At 38.7% G+C, this 14,177-nt stretch overlaps 1 protein-coding gene across 2 annotated transcripts in view; it reads left to right on the top strand.

Moving 5' to 3' along the window:
- EIF2B3 (eukaryotic translation initiation factor 2B subunit gamma) overlaps positions 1–14,177 on the top strand; it is a 128,912-nt gene that overhangs the window by 32,820 nt on the left and 81,915 nt on the right. The gene's annotated exons all lie outside the window — the stretch shown is intronic.

Raw genomic sequence — 14,177 nt, 5'->3', positions numbered from 1 at the left:
TCTAACACTCACTCTTAACGCTTGTCTCGTTCACATGATACATTTATCTGTCTCACCCTAAAGGCTGATCCGTGAATATTTTCTGACATTAAACCGGTCCGTGGCCCAAAAAAGGTTGGGGACCACTGGGTTAGAGCGTCATCCCGAAGCACAGAGGTTGTCGGTTGAGGTCACTGTTCCTGTCTCTGTCTCCCTTCCTCTCTTGCTAAAATTAACAAATAAAAAATGATAAAAAGGCAATGTAATGACAAGGGGACAGATCATGTAGAATTTTTGAGCCCTTGTTTTCTTGTCTATAAAATAGGTTTAACTGTATAGAGAATTATGTGAGAATTAAATGAAATAAAATATGTGTAAGAGCTCTGTAAACAGTAAAATGCTGTTCAATTTTAAATTCATTGTTTTTACCATCAATTTATAGGTAGCATAGCCTTAGAGAACCAGTTGGGCTGATAATTGCAGGTAGAGTATAACCATTGGTTCCAAACTGGAATCTTTATAGATTGGAACCCTAAAAGTATGTGATTACTCAGGCTGTTGCTGAAAAAGTATTCAGAGGTACATTCTTTAATGAATGAATTTGGATAGTAACAGGATGGTTAGCTGGTTATGGGTTTTTGTGTCTGACTTCTCTGATTAACTGAAAATTGCCATATGTGCCATACATAGATTATTATTTTTGAAAGAATTGATTTAGTTAAATGTACCAAGTATGCCCTGGCCAGATAGCTTTTAGTTGGTTAGAGCATCATCCAGAAGCACAGAGATTGCAGGTTCGACCCATGGTCAGGGCACATACAGGAACAGATCGATATTCCTGTCTCTCTCTCTCTCCCTCTCTTGCTAAAACAGTAAGTAAAAAAATTTTAAATGTGCTGAACATCAAGACTGTACTTAACATGATTTAGTTTTTCATGTTAATTCCCAAAGTGGATGGTAAATTCAGGAGTTTAAGGGTCACCCCATTATTAATGCCACTGAACCCAGAGTTTAGGTCCTAGATAAAGAATTGAAAATAGCTTGACCCTTGTAATCATACACTTTTATGCCATAAATAACTTCAGAAATAGTGTATCTCTCTTATTTATGTGGAAACTGAGACTCAAAGAGGGAGTGACTTATTTAAAGACACGTATGGAATTATTAGAAAAGAAACCATACCTAATCTTAGCAGTTGCTTTTGGTGACTGATCAAACACTGATTTTATTTTAGTTTTTTTAACTTGTTAGTTGTCTTTTTCTCGCGTTGCTATAAACTTTCCTTTGTCACAACCCCTAAATCTCTGCTGATCTTCTCCCAAGTTTCTGGTTTCCAAGTAAATTAGATAATATTTCCCTGTCATACTTAAGGATATAACGAATATTAAAGTTACAGAAAATATATAATGTAATTTTAAGACCATGTTCCATGGTCTTAAAATTGGACAATAATATTTTTTTCCTGTGGCGTATTTGTGTCTGACCAAAGAAAAAGAATGAAATTATTTAATGTAAATTCAGAGTAATAAATTATTTCAAAGTGAAGGTTTGATTTGAGAGAACAAGGAAGCCTTTGTATTTCTCTATTATTATCAGTGCTTTGGAGACTAAAATTAATTGCTGATATCTACATCCTAGAAGAGAAGTGGCTAACATTTTTATAGAGAACTCATTTAAAAGAGTTAGAAATGAGCACATTCTCAGTTACTTCTTAGCTTCACATTGAAAACATGAGTAGAATTCCTCTATTTGTTCTTGACATGAAGAGGAAAATTTTAGAACTATAAATGATGAGTCTTCATTTTAAAATTATAAATCTAGCCATGCTGTCCAGGACAGTTGCATCTAATGGCCCTGAGGCCATTTATCCAGCCCCCACTGCACTTCTGGAAGGGGCACCTCTTTCATTGGTGGTCAGTGAGAGGACCACTGTATTTGGCAGCCCTCCAATGGTCTGAGGGACAGTGAACTGGCCCCCTGTGTAAAAAGTTTGGAGACCCCTGCTTTAGGAAGCTGCCAAGTTACCTTTACGGCCCTTCTAACTCTGAACAGTCAACAGTCTCTATAGAGGAGGCTCTCAGCTCTGTCAGAAAATATACTATTTTTAAATATCTAAAATTGGATGTTTTAATCATTGAGTTAATTCAAACAAGGAGAAGGAGGTAGTAGGAAGAGTGCTGATTCTACAATAGTTTGCCAGCAGCACTAGGTTGAACTCTGGGGAAACAAAGATAAAAGAGCTCCTTATGAAGCTCAAAGTCTAGGTGGGAAAGAAACCATGTAATCCAATTTAGTGATTTAAGGTCTGTAATGAATTAGAAAAGACTCATCTCTAGAGGAGATAATGTATTAGCTGTATTAGCTCTACCCTTTATAATGACTATGACAAGATCTGAATCTCAATGGATGAAAGTGAGGTAGAAAGAGAAAATAAGGCATGCATTCTTGGCAGTTTACTCTAGCAATTAACATTAGTTATATGGAGGGGGAATTGTGAGAAAGAACACTGAATTAGATAGGTGGTGTCATATTTTGAAAACCCTTAATGTCATGCTAAGGAATTTGAATCAGTTCTGTAGAATAGTGATCTCCAAAATGCGGTATTCTCAACGCCAGGGGATGTGCAGACTACTTGAGGAAAATATTAGAATCTCTAATTATCTTGTCCCTTCTTTTGAAAATGTCTATTTGTATATGTTACATAAAGAACATATTACAGCATTTATAGTGATCCATGTATTTTAAAATAAGTTTTAAAAATAAGTAGGAGGCTTGACCTGTGGTGGCACAGTGTATAAAGTGTCTACCTGGAATTCTGAGGTTACCAGTTTGAAACCCTGGGCTTGCCTGGTCAAGGCACATATGGGAGTTGATGCTTCCTGCTCCTCCCCCCTTTTTTTTCTCTCTCTCTCTCTCTCTCAAATGAATAAATAAAGTCTTTAAAGAAATGTTTAAAAAATAGAAAAATAATTAGGAATAAGTGGATATATTCATTTATTCAACATTTTTTTGTGTTGGAGAGCACAACTATTTTGTTTTGTTTTACCCCCTTTATCCTCTCCTACCTCTCCCCTACCCTGAAGATCAATATGCAGTGGAATTGAGTATGAATTAGAATAAGGGAACACTGGAGTGAGAGAGAGACTAGTTAAGAGACTGGGAAAAGCATTGGCCAGGTGGCTCAGAGAATAAAGTGTCAACCCTGTGCACCAGAGGTCACAGGCATATATAAAATGGAACAACTAAGTGAAACAATGAGTTGATACTTCCCTCTCTCTCATTTAAATCAGCGAGAAATTTTTTTTTTTTTAAAGAGAGATTAGGAAAATATTCTGAGGCCTGAACTAAGATAGTTCAGTGAAGATAAAAGAGGAGGAGGTCCTGGGACCAGTGAGATGTTGAGTAGGGGGCTAGGCAAAGAGAGAGAAGATATCAGTCCTAGACCATGGCCAGATTTCTGACTTCTGATCCTGGATGGTGGTAACACTGATTCAGCTAAGGGTCACAGCAAGGATATTTGGTTGTCAGCCTAAAGGTTATCACAGTTCTGGCCCTGGCCGGGTAGCTCGGTTGGAGCATCGTCCCAACATGCTGAGGCTGTGGGTTCAATCCAGGTCGGGGCACATAAAAGATTCAACCAAAGACGGCATAAATGAGTGGAACAGCAAGTCGATGTTTCTCTCTTCCTCCCTCTGTCTCTCTCCCTTCCTCCCTCTCTCTAAAAATAAATAAAAAAGATTATCACAGTTCTTACAGACTGAATTGGTTATTCTATCCTGAATTTAATGTCCCAAACTCAGTAAAAAAACAAAATGGCAGTTTGCTCTTTGCTGCACACTTGAGGGACTGCAGACTGGGCATCTTTTTCAAGCATTTTCAACCAAAATTGAGCATAATGAAGTCTCCATTGTAGTTAGCCATTGGTGTTTATTAAAGTGCACCAGACTACTCTTGGGTATCAGATTGGGATTGGACCACATAGGAAATGTAAATTGTGACCATTCATAGTCATAACCAAGTAATTGAATTCATTAGTTCCATATGGACAGGGGTGGAGTACAGGGTGGTGATTTGGATCATAGCCATTGTTTCTAGAAGTGCTGGGTGGGTAAAAGCGTACTAGTTATCTTGCCTTGTCATTTTTTTCTGGGGGAGTAAGTATATTTTCCTTTCTCCTTGCTGTAGGAAATTATTTGCCAGATTCTGTTATGTGTAACAATCTGTCATGGAACAGCTGCCAGGAAAAGAAAAGAGGCTATTCCCAGTAGCTCTCCCCACCTCCCACCCCACTATTACCACCACATACACATACATCCGGTTTTCTGATTTAACGTTTGTTTTTTTTCTTCCGGTTTTACTCAGTGGTTTTGGCTTGATTGAAAATATTCTTATAACAGATTTCTGGGCTCTGCCATGGCTTGCTAATTAAGTTTTCTGTGCTTAATTTGTTTGCTTTAGCCAAGACTGACTGGCAGTAGTTTGGGTTTTGAATTCCTGGGTGTCTTGATTTTTCCCTAAACATTAAAGTGCTGTCTCTTCTGCCTTGTCTTGAAGACCTTGTATGTTTCCACGTTGTCAAAAATACACACATTCGCCTGACCAGACAGTGGAGCAGTGGATAGAGCGTCGGACTGGGATGCCGAGGACCCAGGTTCGAGACCCCGAGGTCGCCAGCTTGAGCGCGGGCTCATCTGGTTTGAGCAAAAGCTCACCAGCTGCCTGGCCTGTGGTGGCGCAGTGGATAAAGCGTCGACCTGGAACTCTGAGGTTGCCAGTTCAAAACCCTGGGCTTGCCTGGTCAAGGCACATATGGGAGTTGATGCTTCCTGCTGCTCCCTACCCCTTCTCTCTCTCCCACTCTCTCTCCTCTCTAAAAAAAAAAAAAAAAAAAAAAAAAGAAAAAGCTCACCAGCTTGGACCCAAGGTCGCTGGCTGGACCAAGGGGTTACTCAGTCTGCTGAAGGCCCGCGGTCAAGGCACATATGAGAAAGCAATCAATGAACAACTAAGGTGTCGCAATGCGCAACGAAAAACTAATGATTGATGCTTCTCATCTCTCAGTTCCTGTCTGTCTGACCCTGTCTATCCTTCTCTCTGACTCTCTCTGTCTCTGTAAAACAAAAACAAACAAACAAAAAAACCCACACACATTTGCTGTCCTTTGAGCTATGTTTTTGCCCTTGACATTACATTACCTTGGCTCCTCTAGGAGCAGGCTTGGGGTAAGGTATACTGAAGACCGTTAAAATTGTGAGTAGGGCCTGACCAGGTGGTGGCGCAGTGGATAGAGCGTCGGACTGGGATGCGGAAGGACCCAGGTTCGAGACCCCGAGGTCGCCAGCTTGAGCGCGGGCTCATCTGGCTTGAGCAAAGAGCTCACCAGCTTAGACCCAAGGTCGCTGGCTCCAGCAGGGGGTTACTCAGTCTGCTGAAGGCCCGTGGTCAAGGCATATGTGAGAAAGCAATCAATGAACAACTAAGAAGTCGCAACGCGCAACGAGAAACTGATGATTGATGCTTCTCATCTCTCCCCGTTCCTGTCTATCTGTCCCTGTCTATCTCTGCCTCTGTAAAAAAAAAAAAAAAAAAAATTGTGAGTAGGGAGGTCTGTGGAGATTCCAATTGGTCTCTGCAGAAGATGAGGCATACTGTTGGTGTTAGAAAAGAAGTGGTTTCCAAAACACAAGGCTGCTGAGAATTGGTGTGTTCAGGGCACTTTCAAGTTAATTGCATTTCAGATATACTATGTCATTACCTTACAGTCCAAACAGTCTATGTTTACTCATTGCTTGTGGTCACACACGATCAGAAATACTTCTGACTCTTAACAGTTTTTCAGGTTTTCTTTCTAGGCTCCGAGTAGTAGAAGAACATTTGTATTTCTAGAATGAGCTTTACATTTTTAGAATAAAAATCAAAACAATAGTTAATTATTTACTTTCTCTTATAGCTTACAACAGTGATTTCCAACCTTTTTCATTTCATGGCATACATAAACTAATTGCTAAAATTCTCTAGCACAGCAAAGGATATATTATGTTTTTTGCTGATCTGACAAAAAAGGTATAATTTTAAAATCATTTACACTATATGGTTATTATTGTGTTGGCTATAGTCTTTTTTTTTTTTTTTTTTTTGACAAAGACAAAAGAAGTCAGTGCCCCTGACTAAATAGTCAGGTATTGCATGTTTTCAAAATTCTTGTAGCACCTGGTTTAAAATCATTTGTTGGCTTATAAAAATGGATAGTATTATGAAGATGTGAAGTAAAAAAGTAAAGATAATTTAGTTTTCCTTTTAGACTTTTGTTTCTTTCAGGATATGCAGTTTTGAAACAAAGTATGTTGATCAGATAGCAAACACTTTCCTTTGGAAGTGGTGGAATTGCAAAGACGATGGGAATGTGTTTGGTCTTAGTCAGTCTGACTCGGTGTATTCTCTGGGAACAGAGGCAGGAGAGGGCCTGACAGGTAGCACCTCCATCTGTATCCTAGACCCTGATCTTTCAGACTGGGCTTTCTTTTCACATTGAGAACAGATGGCAACCAGACACTGGGAGGAGGGGTCTGTCCCTTGTGTTCCTTGGGGATTTTGCATTCAGTTTAGCAAAAAGTCATCTAAAAAAGCAGAGAAAAATGAGGCTTCAGACTGTTCACAATTATGCAGGACTTGTTTGGCATTCACTATACTGATGGATTTATTTTTTGCAGGTATTGAATGATAATAGCATTTATTTCCAAGACAACCTCTTCAGAGACATCGGCATTGGGGTCATTGTCTTCACTTTGTAGTATACTTTAAAACTGAATTTATTGAAGAAACGTCAGCTTACAGAAATCAGTTCTCTTATTAGAGAAACTTAGAAAAACAGTTTGTTTTTTTCCTCAGCACACTGTCATTTTCAGTATTATGAAATGCAGCAGTTCCTATAATGATATGTCTTTAGTAATGGTCCAGCTCTCTATCTTTCTAAGCATTGTTATAAGAAGTAGGATTCTGCAGGCTATTTTTTTTTTTCTCAGCTCACATATATGTGGGCTGATTTGTTCATGTTTGGTTGTTCCTAGATGATGAGCATAGAAAATTTTTTTTTCTAAAAAGAAGATGTTTAGGCCCTGGCCGGTTGGCTCAGCGGTAGAGCGTTGGCCTGGCGTGCGGGGGACCTGGGTTCAATTCCCGGCCAGGGCACATAGGAGAAGCGCTCATTTGCTTCTCCACCCCCACCCCCTCCTTCCTCTCTGTCTCTCTCTTCCCCTCCCGCAGCCAAGGCTCCATTGGAGCAGAGATGGCCCGGGCGCTGGGGATGGCTCCTTGGCCTCTGCCCCAGGCGCTAGAGTGGCTCTGGTCACGGCAGAGCGACGCCCCGGAGGGGCAGTGCATCGCCCCCTGGTGGGCAGAGCATCGCCCCTGGTGGGCATGCCGGGTGGATCCCGGTCGGGCGCATGCGGGAGTCTGTCTGACTGTCTCTCCCCGTTTCCAGCTTCAGAAAAATACAAAAATAAAAAAAATAAAAAATAAAATAAAATAAAAAGAAGATGTTTATAGGGACTATTTTTATTTTTAATCTCCGAGTTAAAAATCCAAAAAGAATTAAGAGAGAAGCAGAAGGGTAGGGGGAAAAAATCAAATTTTAACTCTTTTTTTTTTTAAGAGAGAAAGAGGAAGGGAAAGAGAGGGAGAAACATCAATTCCAAAAAAAAAAAAAAGAAAAAGAAACATCAATTCCTTGTTTCACTTATTTATGCATTCATTTATTGGTTGATCCTTGTATGTGCCCTGACTGGGGATCCAACCTGTAACCTTGACGTATTGGGGCAACATTCTAACCAATTAAGCTATCCGGCCAGAGCCTTCAAATTTGAACTTCTTAATTATTATTATTATTATTATTATTATTACTATTTAGTGAGAGACAGATAGGAAGGGAGATGAGAAGCATTTTATCAACTCATAGTTGTGGCAATTTAGTTGTTCATTTATTGCTTTCTTGTATGTGCCTTGACCAGGGGGTTCCACCTGAATCAGTGACCCCTTGCTCAAGCCAGTGACCTTGGGCTTCAAGCCAGCGATCATGGGGCCATGTCAATGATCCCACGCTTAAACCAGTGACCCCGCGCTCAAGCCAGGTGAGCTGGTGCTCAAGCCTGAGACCTCAGGGTTTCGAATCTGGGTCCTCAGTGTCCCAGGTCAATGCTCTATCCCAGGGGTCCCCAAACTTTTTACACAGGGGGCCAGTTCACTGTCCCTCAGACCGTTGGAGGGCCGGACTATAAAAAAAACTATGAACAAATCCCTATGCACACTGCACATATCTTATTTTAAAGTAAAAAAACAAAATGGGAACAAATACAATATTTAAAATAAAGAACAAGTAAATTTAAATCAACAAACTGACCAGTATTTCAATGGGAACTATGGGCCTGCTTTTGGCTAGTGAGGTGGTCAATGTCCGGTTCCATATTTGTCACTCCTAGCCATAACAAGTGATATGACACGCTTCCGGAGCCGTGACGCGTGCGTCCCACGTCACCAGAAGTAGTACTGTATGTGAGCAACGCTGCGCTTTGCGGCCCGCCACATACAATACTCCAGGATGCATCCTGTGCTCCTCTCACTGACCACCAATGAAAGATGTGCCCCTTCCAGAAGTGCGGCGGGGGCCACATGTGGGCCGGAGGACCCCTGCTCTATCCAGTGCTCCACCACCTGGTTATGCCTAACTTCTTAATCTTAAGATAAGAACTTCAAAAGGAATTGTTTAGGCTATAAAAAGTGAGTTATATGTAGAAAAATAATGATTCTGGTACAGATTCTAACAGACAATCCCTGATTTTTAATGGTTTTCCTTACTATTTTTCAACTTTACAATGGTGCTAATGCATTCAGTAAAATCTTTACTTTGAATTTTGAAATTGGTTTTTTCCCAAACTAGCAATATGCAGTACAATACTCTGACATGGCAGCAGCATTGAGCCACAGCTCCCAGTCAGGCACACAATCAGGAGGGTAAACTGATACTCTACAGCTGTGGTCCCCAACCTTTTTTGGGCCATAGACCGGTTTAATGTCAGAAAATATTTTCACGGACTGGCCTTTAGGGTGGGACAGATAAATATATCACGTGCCCAAGACAAGCGTCAAGAGTGAGTCTTAGACAGATGTAACAGAGGGAATCTGGTCATTTTTTAAAAATAAAACATCGTTCAGACTTAAATATAAATAAAAGGGAAATAATGTAAGTTATTTATTCTTTCTCTGTGGACCGGTACCGGTCTGCAGCCCGGGAGTTGGGGACCACTGCTCTACAGTGTACTGAGTTAGCAGCATTTTTTTGAATATTGTTTTCTGAACATGTTTAAGGTAGTCTGGGTTAAACCATGGTGTTCAGTAGGTTAGGTATATTAAATGCATATTCAACTTAATGATATGTTCAACTTATATTGGAGTTATCAGGACATAATGCCATCCTAGTTGAGGAGTATGTGTATTCAGAATAAGAAAATTTAGACAGTAAGACAAGACATTCTAATCATTGAACCTCACTTTCTAAGCAAACACGACCATTTGCTGTAGTAGAATGTGAATTGAAATCATCAGTTTTCCCACCCAAAGCGAAAATCTTGATTTTTAAATTAAAATCTTAGAAAAGTTGGAACCACTTACAAAAATTTTCATGAATACAGATAATCACTTTATTCTTAAAACTGGGATAATTTAGCAATAATTTTCAAACTTTTAAAACGTAGCAGAACCTGTTTTCCATACCAAAGTCTACAGAAGCTTAGACAGTAAAATTAATAAAAGAGCTGCCTTGGTTGATTCAGGAGGGTGCTTTTGAGAAACACTGATGTAGTTGATTTGAATGGCAATTTAAGGAATTTGTTTTCTAATTGATTATTTTGTTTTTAATTTTATTTAGAAAATTAAATTTAGTGGGTGATATTGATCAATAAGAGTACATAGGTTGCAGGTAAATATTTCTATAGCTTTTAAACTGTTGACTGTATTGTGTGCCCATCACCCAAAGTCAAATCATTTCCCATCACCATATATTTTTCCCTCTTTATTCCCCTTCCTCTCTCCCTATTCCCCTTCCCATGGTAACCACTTAACTTTTATCTATGTTTGTGAGTCTCGTTTTTATATCCACCTATGTATGAAGTCATATACTGGTAGTTGTTAGCTTTTTCTGATTTACTTATTTTACTTTGTATAATGTTCTCAAGGTCCATCCACGTTGTGTAAATGGCAGTATGTCATCATTTCTTATGGCTGAGTAGTATTCCCTTGTATATATGTACCACATCTTTTTTTTCCCATTCTTCTATTGAAGGACATTGGTTGTTTCCATGTCTTGGCCTAGGTGAATAATACTGCCATAAACATGGGGTGCATGTGTCTTTCCGTACTAGTGTTTCTGAGTTTTTTGGGTAGATGCTCAGTAGAGAGATTACTGGGTCTTATGGTAAGTCTATTTTTTTTTTTTTTTTTTTTTTTTTTTACAGAGACAGAGAGAGAGTCAGAGAGAGGGATAGACAGGGACAGACAGACAGGAACGGAGAGATGAGAAGCAGTCAATCATCAGTTTCTCATTGCACATTGCGACACCTTAGTTGTTCATTGATTGCTTTCTCATATGTGAGTCTATTAATTTTTTGAGGAACAACCATACTCTTTTCCATAATGGCTATACCAGTTTACATTCTGACCAACAGTGAATGAGGGTTTCTTTTTCTCCACAGCCTCTCCAACACTAGTTATTACCTGTCTTGATAGCAGCCAGTCTAACAAGTGTGAGGTGGTATCTCATTGTAATTTTGATTTGCATTTCTCTAATAGCTAACGAAGATGAGCAGCTTTTCAAATATCTGTTGGCCATTTTTATGACTTCTTGGGAGAAGTTATTTTGGGACTTTTGTTTTCTGCCTTTATGATAAGATATAATGGCCAAATATATAGGTGGAAATTTTTAAAAAATATATTAAGTAGCTTTTCTTAGCCACTCACATTTCATATTTTCTAGACCCAGAAAGATCACCAAAAGTGAAGCTGCTTCATTAGAAACCAAAGCTAAAATCATCTACATCCTCCTATTCCCAATTGTTATGTATGAATACAAAAGTTGTACAGTAAAGAAGGATGATAGAAAAAAAAGTGATTTATTTGAAATATAGAGTTAGAGTAGAGCTCTGTGACATCCTGGAACATCAGAAAGACAAACAAGTAGGTTGTAGAGCAAATTAAGCCTGAAACATTGCTGGAAGCAAAAATGACAACATTGAACCTGTCCTACTTTTGGGGTCATCATGAAAAAGAAGGGTTTTTAGGAAAAGGCTGGGAAAAGTAGAAGGCCTCAGGAAAAGAGGGAGACTAAATATGAGATGGATTGACTCCATAAAGAAAGCCATAGGCATGAGTCTAACGGAACTGAACAGGGATGTTGAGAACAGGACATTGTGAACATCCCTCATCCACAGGGTTACCAGGAATCTGAGCAACTGGATGGCATCTTAACACACACAGTCCAAGATTCCTCCAAGTTCCAGAATAGGATCTGGCTGAGCAAAGAGTAAGCGCTCAGTGTACGTTAGATAAATGAATCATTACAATCAATATTCCAGTTTCTTAATGAGCATTCCTAATGATTCATTACCTTACAGAATTATTCTTTTTTGAATAGCTATAATTGACAGAAGTTAATATGGAAACCCAAAATGCTTCTGTCCATGTTTCACCTATTTGTTCTTAGTTTTGGTCTTGGGTTATTCAGGTAAAATTTGGTTGTCCCTTATGACTGTCAGGTATCTGAAGAATGCTATTATCTCTTTCTTTCCTAACCCCACCCCCTACCCCTTGTCTTACCCACTCACCCACACATGAAATCTTACTTTCCCTACTAAACAACTTGTGTTCTTTCAACTCTCATGTTTTCTAGCTCTTTCACCATCTTGATCATCTTCTTCCAGGTACAATTTTGGTTTATCAAGGTTACTCTTAAGATATAATTTTAGTCACCCTCACATGAAATCTTATTTTCCCTACTGAACAACTTCTTTCAGCTCTCATGTTTTTAGCTCTTTCGCCATCTTGATCATCTTCTTCCTGACACATTTTTGCTTTATTAAGGTTACTCTTAAAATATAATACCTAGCCAACCTGACCTGTGGTGGGACAGTGGATAAAGCATCCGCCTGGAATGCTGAGGTTGTCAGTTTGAAGCCCTGGGCTTGCCCAGTCAAAGCACATAGGAACATAGGAGAAACAACTACTATGAGTTGATGCTTTCCACTTCTCCCCTGCCTTTCTATCCTCTCTCTAAAATCAGTAAATAAAAAATATATATATAATCCACTGATATCTACTACCTGCAATACTGGATAATAGACCAAAACTTAAGAGTAAATTTAGATCTTTTTGGTACCTAGTACCCTTTAAATGGGTCTTCAGACTAACAAAGCAATATGATTGACTCATAAAACAACATGGGTTTGAACTGCACAGGTCCACTTACAGATTTTTTTCAGTAAAAACATACTATATTGTAAATGTATTTTCTCTTCCTTATGATTTCCTTAGTAACATTTTATTTTCTCTAGCTGACTTTATTATAAGAATACACTATATAATGCATGTAACATACCAAATATGTGTTGACTGTTATCAGTCAACAGTAGGCTGTTAGTAATTATGTTTTTGAGGAGTCAAAAGTTATACGTGGATTTTTTACTGTGGGGGGGAAGGAGAGATCAGTGTTCCTAACTCCTACTTTGTTCAAGGGTCAACTCTATCTTTTAGTTATATGAATAATCACTACTAGTTGTTAAACCCTAGTTACATAACTATTGTGAACTTGTTTCTTAGTCTGTAAAATACAAATATTACTGTTTATAGCATAGTATTTGGAAGATGGAGATAATGCTTGAAAAGTGTTATTACAATTCCTGGTCAATGATATGCATTCAATAAATGTTAATTACCATTATTAGTTATTATTGTAATTAATCTGAATATACTGCTCACAAAAATTAGGGGATATTTCAAAATGAATATGAGCATGTAGATACTACACTGCTTTCAGCCTTTTGTATAGTACATTTTCACCATATTTCAAAATGAATGTGAGCATGTAGATACTACACTGCTTTCAGCCTTTTGTATAGTACATTTTCACCAATGAAATAAAAGTTGGTTTTGCATCTCATTTGCATACTTGAACAACTTTCTTTGACTTGTCGTTTGCTTTTCTGATGTTCTTGTTTAATAAAAAAAATCAAATGCTTCTTTTTTTTATCACTTCTTATTCAATTTGAAATATCCACTAATTTTTGTGAGCAGTGTACTAGAATAGCAATAACATGAGAAAATCTTTTTTTACTACATTGATTTGTTCATTCATTCATCAGACAATTTACTAAATGCCTATTATGTGGCAGGCACTGTGATAGTTAGGCCTATTTCTTATCGACAAAAACAGAGGCTAATAATAATAACCGTTCTATCCCTATGGTATTGTTATCAGGATTTAAGGAATGGTTTTATACATACCTGAGGTTGTATTATAATTGTTTACTAACAAGATTGATTTTCCAAAGAGGAGGGCATTATATTATATTCATCTTGTTATTTCCTAGTACTGTAGCAAGGACAATGGATCACACAAATCATCATGGAATAAATTACAGGCTTAGAAAAGCACAAATCAAATGCTTTTCAACATGTTGAATAATCAAACTATGTGAAAATGCTTTGCGAACTGTAAAGAGATGTATAAATTTAAGATAATTATTTCCATAGTCATTTAAATAGACAGTGTGGTAGTTTTCAGACTCTGTTTCAAAGAGCCCAGGATTCCAGAGATGCCTCAGGAATGGCAGCAGTAAGGCATGCACAAAGGGGAGATGGATATTCCAGACCCTCCCCCACTATAGTTCAATTAGAACAACCCCATTTATTTTACTTATTTTGCTACTTAAAAAAAAAGGTTTGAGCCTGACCAGGTGGTGGCGCAGTGGAGAGTGTCAGCCTAGGACACTGAAGACCCAGGTTCAAGACCCTGAGGTCGCCAGCTTGAGTGCGGGCTCACCAGTTAGAGTGTGGGGTCGCCAGCTTGAGCATGGGACCACAGACATGATCCCATGGTCACTGGCTTGAGCCCAAGATCACTGGCTTGGCTTGAGCTCCCTAGTCAAAGCACATAG

This window comes from Saccopteryx leptura, chromosome 3 (assembly GCF_036850995.1).
Source record: "Saccopteryx leptura isolate mSacLep1 chromosome 3, mSacLep1_pri_phased_curated, whole genome shotgun sequence".
NCBI classification, from domain to species: domain Eukaryota; kingdom Metazoa; phylum Chordata; class Mammalia; order Chiroptera; family Emballonuridae; genus Saccopteryx; species Saccopteryx leptura.
Note: the sequence above shows the minus strand (reverse complement) of the source record. Positions and strands in the feature narration are given on the sequence as shown.